At 37.7% G+C, this 13,046-nt stretch overlaps 1 non-coding gene across 1 annotated transcript; it reads right to left on the reverse strand.

Moving 5' to 3' along the window:
* Positions 1–12,630: 12,630 nt before the first annotated feature.
* On the reverse strand, positions 12,631–12,737 carry LOC114385526. The gene has a single exon (XR_003660897.1). It is a non-coding gene; the product is annotated as a small nucleolar RNA R71 (small nucleolar RNA).
* Between the last annotated feature and the right edge of the window lie 309 nt (positions 12,738–13,046).

A 13,046-nucleotide genomic window follows, 5' to 3' on the forward strand; every position in this document is an offset into this window, starting at 1 on the left:
GGATTAGGGTAAAACACTTGCCTGTGTGAGTTTTTATACACTATGAGTGATTTATTCCCAGTTTCAGCTTAACCCGATGTTTCCCTGAATGTTCATTTAAAAGCTAAATGTTGACATCCTGCCCTTCATTTTCAGTTACAAGGAAGATTACCCTTGGCGTGAGTATATTGTTTCTCTAAGATATGGTGCTCTCGCGAATGATTTATTTTTCTCTGCAAAAAGCATGTTTGCCTTTTTAGGTGGAAAAACCCCAGTGGACGATTCGGTCCTGCCAACAAATCTTATTCGGAGCCCCATGAATTGATTGTCATTCATGCATCCTCCACCAATGAGTCTAGAGCCACGCGAAGTGATTGCCTAGCGCAATTCTCCATTCTCCACTTTTATTCAGAGCCCCATGAATTGAGTGTCGTTCATGCATCCTCCACCAATGAGTCTGGAGCCACGCGAAGTGATTGCCTAGCGCAATTCTCCATTCTCCACTTTTATTCGGAGCCCCATGAATTGAGTGTCGTTCATGCATCCTCCACCAATGAGTCTGGAGCCACGCGAAGTGATTGCCTAGCGCAATTCTCCATTCTCCACTTTTATTTAGAGCCCCATGAATTAATTTTCGTTCATGCATCCTCCACCAATGAGTCTGGAGCCACGCGAAGTGATTGCCTAGGGCAATTCTCCATTCTCCACTTTTATTCGGAGCCCCATGAATTGATTGTCGTTCATGCATCCTCCACCAATGAGTCTGGAGCCACGCGAAGTGATTGCCTAGTGCAATTCTCCATTCTCCACTTTTATTCGGAGCCCCATGAATTGATTGTCGTTCATGCATCCTCCACCAACGAGTTTGGAGCCCCGCGAATTGATTGCCTAGCGCTGTTCGCCAATTCTCCATTCTCCCCTTTTGTTCGGAGACCCATGAATTGATTGCCTAGCGTTGTTCATGTGTCCTCCACCGTCAAGTGCGGAGCCTTCGGTGACTGGGAAATGTGTTTTTTTTGTTATTTTCCCGATTGTTTCCTTCGCCAAACATGTGTATATATGTATATTATGTTGTTGTTGTTTTTGTTGTTGTTTGTATTTTGTTTTGTGTTGTGCAGAAAAAAGAAGTAGAGACGAGAGTCGTCATAGACTAATCACGGAAGGGGCAAAGACGGACGAAATCAGTGTTTTTATCTTTACTTTGCTTAATCCAGTTCGCCTGGGCGAGCTGGGCGGCAACCTCCTCCCCCTTTTTCCTATAAATAGGCTGAAAGGGGCTGTTGTGAGGGTCTCGGATCCCCCTGGTGATGTATTTCAGCTGTTTTTGGTGAAAAAATTGTTTCCGTGAAGAAAATCCAAGCCGAGGTGCTTCTATAACGCTTCCGAGATGTTTCCGTAAGCAAATCCGTGAAGGTTTTCCTCCGTTATTCACCGTTCTTCATCCGTTCTTCGTTCTTCAACGGGTAATTTTCCAAATCGAGCTTGTCAATTCATTCTATGTACCCGTGGTGGCCCCCATTTGTTTTGTGTACTTTTATTCTCGTTTCATTTACTTTCCGTACCCCCTTTTGACGTGTTTCAGTCATTTATTTAAGTCATTTCTCACCTAATCAAAAATAAAATAAATTTCCACCGATCATTTGATTTGTAATATCCGTTAATTTCAGTTAAAATGAATTTCGACCGTTCGGTCGTGCCATAACCACGTTGGAAATAAAAAAAGAGGTAAAATAATAATATAATAATCAAAAAATACCTTTTAGTAAAATAAAGCGAAAAAAATCAATCGGACGTTTTCTCTTTGGGATTTCTCATTTCTCATTCTCTTTGGGATTTCTCATTCTTAATTGAATTGACTAATAACTAAAGTAAAAAATATCATTTTTAAGGTCCAACGCCTTAAAATGATCACCTTCCAAGTAAAAAGAATCGTTTGATTCACCCTTAAGAAAGAACTACGTAGGTCTGATTTCCTCTTCGATGGAGGGTACATAGGAGCAAAAGCCCCGCTTTTGTCGACCTCAAAAAATAAAAAGAAATAAAAGTTAAGGTAACACAATTTCCACAATTCTAAAAAATAGGTTGTTGTCCTTTGAGACAAACGTGAGAGGTGCTAATACCTTCCTCAAACGTAAATACAACTCCTGAACTTAGAATTTTCGTTTTGACCGGTTTCCTTCGGTTTTCCGATGTTTTCCACAAATAAACGTTGGTGGCGACTCCACGCATCTTTCCTCCTTTGGAGAGCGCACCCGTGAGCCTCGCCTCGCTTGCCCGCAAAAGGGCATGTTGCGACACTTCTTAACAATCTTTTTGGAGGAATCCTTTTCCTCTTTTTCCTTCCCCTTGGCCTTTGAAGACAAGGCCTTACTATCCTTCTTTTTCTTTTGTTTTTCTATTTTTTCTTCTTCATCCCTCTTATCTTTCATAGTTAGTTGATCTTTGGCCATCTGTGAAGGTGTTTGAGGATGCAACACAAATTTAGTGCCAAGATTGGTGAGGGTAATCTCATTAGTTAGGCCATTGTAAATGATCTTCCTATCAAATTGCCACGGCCTTCCTAAAAGAATATGTCCTGCCTCCATGGGAACTATATCACAATTAACTTCATCCTTATATGTCCCAATGGAGAAAGGTACCTTCACTTGTTGGTTAACTATCATTTCCCCTTGCTCATTGAGCCATTGAAGTTTATAAGGTTTTTGGTAGGGAATGATAGTGAGGTTCAACTTGGAAACTAATCTTGTGCTACAACAATTGCAACAAGATCCGCTATCCACAATGAAAGAACAAGTTTTATCTAAAATTTTGCATCTTGTATGAAAGATGTTCTCTCTTTGGGATTGAGATAGATCACAAGATTGACCTCCAAGGAGCCTTCTAACCATTAAGAGGTCACCTTCTTCATGGGGGTAGACTTCCTCACTAGACGCTTCACCCATTACTTCATCTTCACTTCCACTAGAGGAAGGGCAAGAAGTAGTCTCCTCTTGACTACTATAAATGTCTTGACCCCTCATGATCATGGTTTTCTTTGTGGGGCATTGAGAGGCAATGTGACCTCTCCCAAGACATTTGAAGAATTTAATGTTGCTAGTCCTTTCTTGGGAACTAGTCTTAGGGGTGTATTTCTCTATGGTCTTACCCTTATCTTCCTTGGGTTTTGAAGGTTCAGCCCCTAAAATTCCATGGGCTTGGTCCTTCCTTGGATAAGAGTGAGAGCCATAAGATTTTGAAGAAGACTTTCTTTTAAGTTGTTGCTCCACTCTTATACAAAGTTGGACTAGCTCATCTAGGTCCCTATATGGAAGGAGTTCAACCTTGTCCCTCACTTCCATATTAAGCCCACTAAGGAACCTAGCTATGCTTGTTCTTTCCTCCTCCCTAAGTCCAGCTCTTAAAAGGAGTAATTCCATTTGTTGTCTACATTCTTCAACACTCATACTCCCTTGTCTAAGCCTTTGGAGCTTGTCCATAAGCTCCTTTTCATAGTAGGAGGGAATGTGCCTCTTCCTAAGGGCACTCTTAAGATCATTCCAATACTCTACTGGAGGATCCCTATGAATCCTTCGTTCCCTAACAAGGGAAGTCCACCAATAGAGGGCATACCCTTGAAAGCTAAGGGTAGCCAATGGAACTTTTCTCTATTCGCTAACATGTTGGCAAGCAAAGAGTTGTTCAACCTTCATTTCCCAATCTAAGTAGGCCTCAACATTATCTTTTCCATGGAAATATGGGAGGCTAATGTTAACCTCTTGAGGCCTTCTATCCTTTTCTCTTCTTTGGGAATGATGTTTAGTATGTGAACTATGGCCCCCTCTATAATAGTCGCTAAGTTCTTCACTTAAACTCTTGCAAGAGTCATGACTACTATAGGAGGCATGTTTTTCTCTTTTCATTTCTTTCATTATTTTTTCTTCTTTCTTCCTCTCTTATTTTCTCTCTTTTATCTTGACTTATTTCTTCCACTCTTTTTTTCCTTTTTCTTTTCTCTCTTGTTTTTCTTTCCACAAATTAAGGGATCTCAACTCATCTAATATCTTATACAAGAGGTCGTTAGGAGTAGAACCCTCACCATTAACACTAGATGAAGAATGAAGACTCATGTTGGTTCCTAAGTTATGGTTCTTTCTTGTTAGGGATTTGAAAACAAAATGTAAAAGAAAATATGGTTGAAACTAGCCAAAATAAACACTAAAAGAGGTGTGAAAGATAAGTTAAAAACTAATTGGTAAAAGGCAAGCTATCTAGGCGGTTTGACAATGGAAGGTAAAGAAAATAGGCTATGAAAGTAAGCAAGAAATTAAAGTGCAAGAAATGCAAACTAGGCGGATCCTAAGAGTGTTTGAATGACCTCATTTAAGGTTCCCAACAAAACACTCACTATCCTAAGGGAAAATTGCCTAAAATTATTACACACAAATGGAAGTAGGGTGACCTATTGAAGGCTCCCAACTTACTTCCAATGAAATGCCTTTTTGTTACAAAGTTTAAAAGCAAAGAAAATTGTCAATTACAAAATTACAAAAAAAAAGAGTCCTCATTTGTGGTGGCTATTCTATCTTTGGTGTTTCACTCAATTTGGAGTGCTTCTTAGTCCAATAGTTCTTAAGGTGGTTGGCCCCTTGCTTCTTGACTCAAATTCTTCAAGGTATGACACCAATCCTCCTTTCCAATTCCCTATATGGCAACTCACAAGCAAGGAAACAAAGAGACAAGCAATAACCAAAGACCAAAAAAAATGAAATGAAAGCTAAACCAATAGAGTTTTAAGAAGACAAATTTTCAAGGATTATTCAACAATTAAAGCAATGAAAAGCACACAAAAGCAAGCTAGGACTCAAAGAGAAACCTAGAATGGATCTAGAGTAGAGTAGAAAAACAAAAAAAAAAGACTCAAGAAACCTCTAGTTTTGGCACTTGTTTTCACAATAATTTTCAATTGAAATTTCAGAACTAGGATTGGTATAAAATAGTCACCAATTATAGAACAAATTTTGAGCCAAAACAACAAGCACACTTCTCTTTCACTTTTTTTTTTCTTTTCCTGGACACTGATTTTTCTACCAACTTGTGTGATTTTTCTTATTTTTTCCTTTAATCCAAATTGATTATTTCTTTTTTTCATAATTTTGGTCCAGATGTCTAGAAAATTCAGTAAACATTTCAGCTCAAAAAATGTAGTGACCAATTCCCAATAATTTATACAAGTTTGTATGTTCAAGCTGCCAGCACCAGCGATTTCAACCTAGAAATCAAGAGTAGTGTTTATGTTGCTTAACGCTTGGATAGTTACGATTTGTGTTTGCTTATGCTCAATTATCTTGAATAACACAATTCAAGAGAGCTTAAGACTTATTTTGATTCACAAATCTAGCCACAATTCAGAACCACAACTCAACTTCATCATAGGCATCATGTAGGAAACTTAGAAAAAAAAAAGAGTTCAACAACAAGACTACTTCTAGGAATTGATTTAGAACATGTTATGAACTAAATAACATGCATCAATTAGACTCAAAATTCAAAAGATAGGCTAAGAATGACAAGAATACATGAACAAATGTATCTAGAATTCAATCAATAAAATAAAAATTCAACACAAACTTAGAACATAATGTGACAATTACTATGACTAAACATGACTCTAAGACAACATGGATTAAGTGATTTACACTTAGATTTTTGTGTTTTCTTTTTCTAATCAATATTTTGGAAGAAAATTTAGATCTAAGGTTCAGCACAAGAATATTATGAATGAAAAATGATAGAACCTAAAATCAACACAAAAACATGATTCAAGAATAGATCTACAAAATTTGAACCATAGAAATGCAAGAACAAGTGTAGATCTAAGATTTAATCGGTTTATTTTTTTTGAATCTACTCTAAATAGCACCAAACCACAAGACAATGGAGGATATACATGGAGAATAAGATGAAGAACAATGAATAAAAGAGAATTCACCGAACAAAAAGATAGAGGAAACAAAAGAACATCACCTAGATGAAGATGCTCTTGATACCACATGATGTAAGCTCCATTGGAGCTTGTAGGCCTAGGATCTTCTTCATCAATGGATTCCTTTGCTTCTTGGAAGATGAATGGCAGCAGAATGGAGAAGGAAGAGAGAGAGGAGATGCCACTTCATGGAGAAGATAAGTCTAGAAGAAGCTCACCACCGTAGGAGGCCATGGATAAGAGCTTGGAGGAAGAAGAAGATGAATGAAGGGAGAGGGAGAGAAAAGCACGAAATTTTGTGCTCCAAAAGAGCTCTGAAATCTGAATTTTAATATTCAAATGATCAAAGTTGAAAAAAATGCACACACATGACCTCTATTTATAGCCTAAGTGTCACACAAAATTGGAGGGAAATTTGAATTTCAATTCAAATTTCACTTCAATTTGAAATTGAATTTGTGGAGCCAAAATTTCACTAATTATGATTAGTGAATTTTAGTTATGGTTCAACCCACTAATCCAAGATCAATTCCAAGATTCTCCACTAAGTGTGCTTAGGTGTCATGAGGCATGTAAAGCATGAAGGACATGCACTAAGTGTGACTATATGATGTGGCAATGGGGGTGTAGTAAGCAAATGCTCACCTCCCCCTCTAAAATTTAATTGGATTGGGCTTCAAGCAATTCAATTAAATTTATTTCCAACTACACACATCAAATATTCACTTAGTGTATGTGAAATTACAAAACTACCCTTAATACAAAAACTAGTCTAGGTGCCCTAAAATACAAGGGCTGAAAAATCCTATATTTCTAGGTTACCCTACCTACATTATAGAGCCCTAAATACAAGGACCAAATATAATGACATCCTAGTCTAATATGTACAAAGATAATTGGACCCAACGTTGGCCCATGGGCTCAGAAATCTACCCTGAGGTTCATGAGAACCCAGGGCCTTCTTCAGCAGCTCTAGCCCAATCCTCTTGGAGCCTCTTGCTCATGGCTCTAGTGACTGGTCCATTCCTAGGGAGGATTGCATCATCCGGCCAAATTCAAATTGCCATAACTTTTGACTCAGATGTCTGATTGCAGACCATATTCAAACTACCATAACTGGTGATTCTAATGTCTGACTGCAGCCCATAATATATCGAGACTCTTGAAATTGATTACAGAAGCTCCTCGCAAATTGAAACTACCATAACTTTTTACTCGATTGTCTGATTGTGGTACATAATATATCGAGACGCTAAAAATTGAACACGGAAGCTCCTGGCAAATTCAAACTGTCATAACTTTTGACTTGCATATCAGATTGCGGACCATCATATATCGAGGCTCTTGAAATTGATTATGAAAGCTATGAGGAAATTCACACTTTCATATCTTCTGACTCTTATGTTTGATTGCGAACCATGATATATTGAGACCCTCAAAATTGATTACGGAAGCACCGAGCAAATTGAAATTGGCATAACTTTGGACTTAAATGTCTAATTGTGGACCATAATATATTGAGACGCTAAAAATTGAACACGGAACCTCCGGCCAAATTCAAACTACCATAACTTTTGAGTCGGATATCTAATTGTGGAACTTACTATATTGAGGACACGAAAACCCCTGGCAATATCAAACTGCAATAACTTTTGACTCAAATGTCTGATTACGGACAGTAATATATTGAGACTCGAAATTGAACATGGAAGCTCCTGCCAAACTTAAAAAGGCATAACTTTTGACTCGGATGTCTGATTACGGACCATTATATATCAAGACCCTCGAAATTGATTACGGAAGCTCCGAGCAAATTCAAATTGCCACAAATTTCGACTCGGATTTCTGATTGCAGACAATAATATATCCAGACGCTCAAAATTGGACACAAAAACCCCTAGCAAATTCAAATTGCCTTAACTTCTGACTCGGATGTCTGATTGTGGCTCATAATATATAGAGACTCTTGAAATTGATTACGGAAGGTATGATCAAATTCAAACTTTCATTAGTTTTGACTCAAATGTTTGGTTGCGGACCATAATATATCAATACCCTCAAAATTGATTATGGAAGCTCCAAGCAAATTCAAATTGGCATAACTTTAGACTCAAATGTTTGATTGTGGACCATAATATATCAAGACCCTCAAAATTATTTACGGAAGCTCCGAGCAAATTCAAATTGTCACAACTTTTGACTCGAATGTCTGATTGCTGACTATAATATATCGAGATGATCAAAATTGAACATGGAAGCTCCTAGAAAATTCAAACTTCCATAACTTTTGACTCGGATGTCTGATTGCGAACCATTATATATCGAGACCCTCGAAATTGATTACGGAAGCTCCGAGCAAATTCAAACTGGCATAATTTTGGACTCAAATCTCTAATTGCGGACCACAATATATCGAGACCCTCGAAATTGATTACTAAAGCTCCGAGCAAATTCAAACTATCATAACTTTTGACTCGAATGTCTGATTGTGGACAATAATATATCAAGACGATCAAAATTGAACATAAAAGCTCCTTGCAAATTTTAACTGCCTTAACTTTTGACTCTAATTTTTTATTGCGGACGATAATATATCAACATGCTCGAAATTAGACATGAAACCGCTTGCAAATTCAATCTGCCATAACTTTTGACTAGGATGTCTAATTGCAGCCCATAATATATCGAGACTCTTGAAATGTATTACGACAACTATGAGCAAATTCAAACTTCCATAACGTTTGACTTGGATGTCTGATTGCGGACCATAATATATCAAGACCCTCGAAATTGATTACGGAAGCTCTAAGCAAATTCAAACTGGCATAACTTTGGACTCAAATGTTTGATTGTAGACCATAATTCATCGAGATGCTAAAAATCGAACACGAAAACTCATGGCAAATTGAAACAGCCATAACTTTTGACTCGAATGTCTGATTGCGGACCTTAATATATCATGACGCTCGAAATTGGAGACGAAAGCCCTTGGCAAATTCAAATTGCCATAAATTTTGATTTATGTCTCATTATGGACAATAATATATTGAGACACTCAAAATTGAAAACGAATGCTCCTGGCAAATTCAAACAGCGATAATTTTTCACTCGAATGTCTGATTACAGTGCATAATATATCGAGACCCTCGAAATTGATTACAGAAGCTCCGAGCAAATTTAAACTGCCATAACTTTTGGCTCAGATGTCTGATTGTGGACAATAATATATCGAGACGCTCGAAATTGGACACGAATACCCCTGGCAAATTCAAACTGCCACAACTTCTATCTCGGATGTTTGATTGCAGCCCATAATATATCGAGACTCTTGAAATTGATTACGAAAGTTATGAGCAAATTCAAACATTCATAACTCTTCACTTGGATGTCTGACAATGGACCATAATATATCAAGACCCTCAAAATTGATCACGCAAGCTTCGAGCAAATTCAAACTGCATAACTTTGGACTAAAATGTCTGATTGTAGACCATAATATATCGAGATGCTAAAAATTGAACATGGAAGCCCCTAGCAAATTCAAATTGCCATAACTTTTGTCTCAGATGTCTGATTGTGGCCATAATATATCGAGACACTCAGTATAGGACATGGAAGCCCCTCTTAAATTCAAACTGCCATAACTTTTGACTCGGGTTTTTGACTGCGGCTCATAATATATTGAGACCATTGAAATCGATTACGGAAGCTCCAAGAAAACTCAAACTGCCATAACCATTGACTCGAATGTCTGATTGCGAACCCTAATTTATCAACACACTTGAAATTAGACATGGAAGCCCTGGACAAATTCAAACTTCCATAACTTTTGATTCAAATGTCTGATTGTGGACTATAATATATCGAGATGCTTAAAATCGGACACGGAATTTTCTGACAAATTCAAATTTCCATAAATTTTTACTCGAATTTATGATTGTCGACCATAATATATCAAGATGCTCAAAATTGGACACGGAAGTCCCTGATAAATTCAAACTGCCATAACTTTTGACTTAGATGTTTAATTGCGGACCATAATATATCGAGATGCTCAAAATTGATTACAGAAGTGATGTGCCATCATTTTCTTCTATTTTCTAAACCCTTTTTGCACCATTTTAATTACTGATTGGTCTTAATTGTCAATTAATCAGGCAGTTTTATTATTTGGGCTCATTTAGCTAATTTGATGTTTTTAATCTAATTTCAGGAATTAATGAAACATTGGGCTTAATCCGGATTTTGGTTATGGACTTGAAGAGGGCAAATAAAGCAGCGCTTACCTTAGTTAATTTCTAATTAGGAAATTTCGCAATTTTATTTTATGTTGTTTAGTGTTTATTTCGTTTTGGGCCAGAGTATTGTAATAGGGCCCAGTGACTTTGAGTGACTCTTTTTAAATAGTAGCCTTGGGATTCGTGCAAGGCTATTCTGTTATGCTATTCATTATTCAGAGCTTTTGTTTTAGGGTTTTACGTTTTTCTGCTTTGATGCTACTGTTCACGTAATGCAATTTTACGTTTTCTGCTTCTAATTACAATTTCGTTCTTGCTTCTTCTTCTACTCTCATTTACGTTTCTGTTTCATTTACATTTCTGTTCATTTACGTTTCTGTTCATTTACATTACTGCTTCATGTTTCATTTGCGTTTTCTGTTTGAATCCATGGAAGGCTACATTTTCTGGTGTTGCTTCCTTTTGAGGACGAAGCCCAACTCTCTTTGAGGTTTCGCTTGTAATGTGGTTTCCTGGCAGTTTTCCCTTCACCAGTTATCCCAAATTCGTGAATATTAATCAGTGCACGCTTCGTGTTCGATTAATTGCCTCCGAGCCTAACTTGCGTTCATGCTTAATGGACGAAGGGCTAACTGGTGTATGTGGTGCCTAATCACGTATTGAAAACCCTAAGTTGATTTTCGCTTAGTAAATTGAAATAGGGTTGGATTAAGTGGTTGACTGTTAGGGACAAATTCTCCATAACCCAGGATAAGAGAATGGCTTCTGAATCAGAGGAAACAACCCGTTTTTAATATTAGTAGTTTCGTATTCCAGTTTACTTGTTCTGCTCTTTAATCACAAAACAAACAACCCCCCCCCAATCGTTACTGTTACTACAAGTATATTATGAACATTTGGTTTGTCACTGCTCGTTGGGAAACGACCTAGGATCACTTCCTAGTTACTGCATTTTCATGTTTATTTGATTCGGGTACGGCCTCGATCAAATTTGGCGTCGTTGCCGGGGAGCAGTGTCCAAAGGTTCATAATAGCTAGCGTTGTGTGTTTAATTCTTTCATGTTTTATGTTTAATTGTTAGTATTGTGTTAGTATGTGTGTTAGTGTCGTTTAGTATCTTGATATTTTGTTTAGTGTGTGTTATGTTTCAGTTTTCCTATTGAGCACTTCCCCTGTTTCAGTTTTGGGTTTTTGCTGTGAATAGTGTTATGCGACGGACTTAGCGACCATTTCTGCTTGCGGCAAACCAGAGTAGTAGTACAAATCCCTTAGCGACGGATTTTAGCGACCACCCATGCTGAATTATTTGTGATTTTTTGTTTTAGTAGCTAGGGTTGTTATTTTTGGCTGAATTTTTTTGTGGTAACTTCTTTTAATCCATATTTTGTGGGAAAAATAGCTAGAGCCTTTAGTTTGGTCAGATTTGAAAGTTCCAAAAAACTAGCAAATTTTGTGTTTGTCAAAACTTCAAACGACCATAACTTTTGCTCCGGTTATCAGAATCGCAATTATTATATATGCATTTGGGATAGAAAAAAATTTCCTACGCTGTGGCAGCTTGCCATAGGCCGGCTGAGGTCTCCATCGTCCAAAAAAAGCGATTCTGTCAAAAGTTTTTTATTTTTCAAGTTTTATTCACTTATTTTTCTTAACCTACCAATTTTAGATTTCATAGTTAGACTTTGAATTTTTGTCTGAAATTTTTTGTGCTATCTTCTCATCATTTTATAAGGTTGATCACAAAATTTCAAGTCATTTGGATATCATTTGAGGGTAGCTGTAGTTCAAACCTACACCTTTATTTACATGACAAGGCAACTAGTTGTGTGCATGCTGAATGTAGTGTATGACTAAAGGCAATCCATCTGACTTACAACCCTTTGATCCTGAGATAGATAGGACATTTCACAGATTAGTTAGGCATCATTTTATACCTTTTGATCATTCTGAGCATTCCATTACTGGTGAATCTGTGCATTCTGTTATTGGTGATTTTGAACATCCTGATCTTGAGCATTATAATTTTGAGCATTCTGATTCTGAGCATTCTGATTTTGCACATTCTGAGAACATGGCACAACCTCCACCCCGTGAGAGGACTCTAAGGGAAATGGCTGCACCTGATTTCACCTACGAAAGCTTGTGCATCCAATACCCTGATGAGGATGTCCCATATGTTCTTAAAACTGGACTGATTCATTTGCTTCCAAAGTTTCATGGCCTTGCAGGTGAAGACCCGCACAAACATTTGAAAGAATTTCACATTGTCTGCTCCACCATGAAACCCCCAGATGTCCAAGAGGATCACATATTTTTGAAGGCTTTTCTGCATTCATTAGAGGGAGTGGCAAAGGACTGGCTGTATTACCTTGCTCCAAGGTCCATCACGAGCTGGGATGACCTTAAGAGAGTATTCTTAAAAAAAAAAAATTCCCTGCTTCCAGGACCACAACCATCAAGAAGGATATCTCAGGTATTAGACAACTCAGTGGAGAGAGCCTGTATGAGTACTGGGAGAGATTTAAAAAACTATGTGCCAGTTGCCCCCACCATCAGATTTCAGAGCAGCTTCTTCTCCAATATTTTTATGAAGGACTCAATAATATGGAGAGAAGTATGATAGATGCTGCCAGTGGTGGAGCCCTTGGAGACATGACTCCTGCTAAAGCCAGAAATTTAATTGAGAAGATGGCTTCCAACTCCCAGCAGTTTAGCGCCAGAAATCATGCCATAGTCATTAGAGGAGTGCATGAGGTAGCTACAAACCCATCTGCATCATATGAAACTAAGAAGCTTGACGGCAAACTGGATGCATTGGTTAACTTGGTAACCCAGCTGGCCTTGAATAAGAAATTTGTACCTGTCGC

Source organism: Glycine soja, chromosome 14 (genome assembly GCF_004193775.1).
Source record: "Glycine soja cultivar W05 chromosome 14, ASM419377v2, whole genome shotgun sequence".
Taxonomy (NCBI): Eukaryota; Viridiplantae; Streptophyta; class Magnoliopsida; order Fabales; family Fabaceae; genus Glycine; species Glycine soja.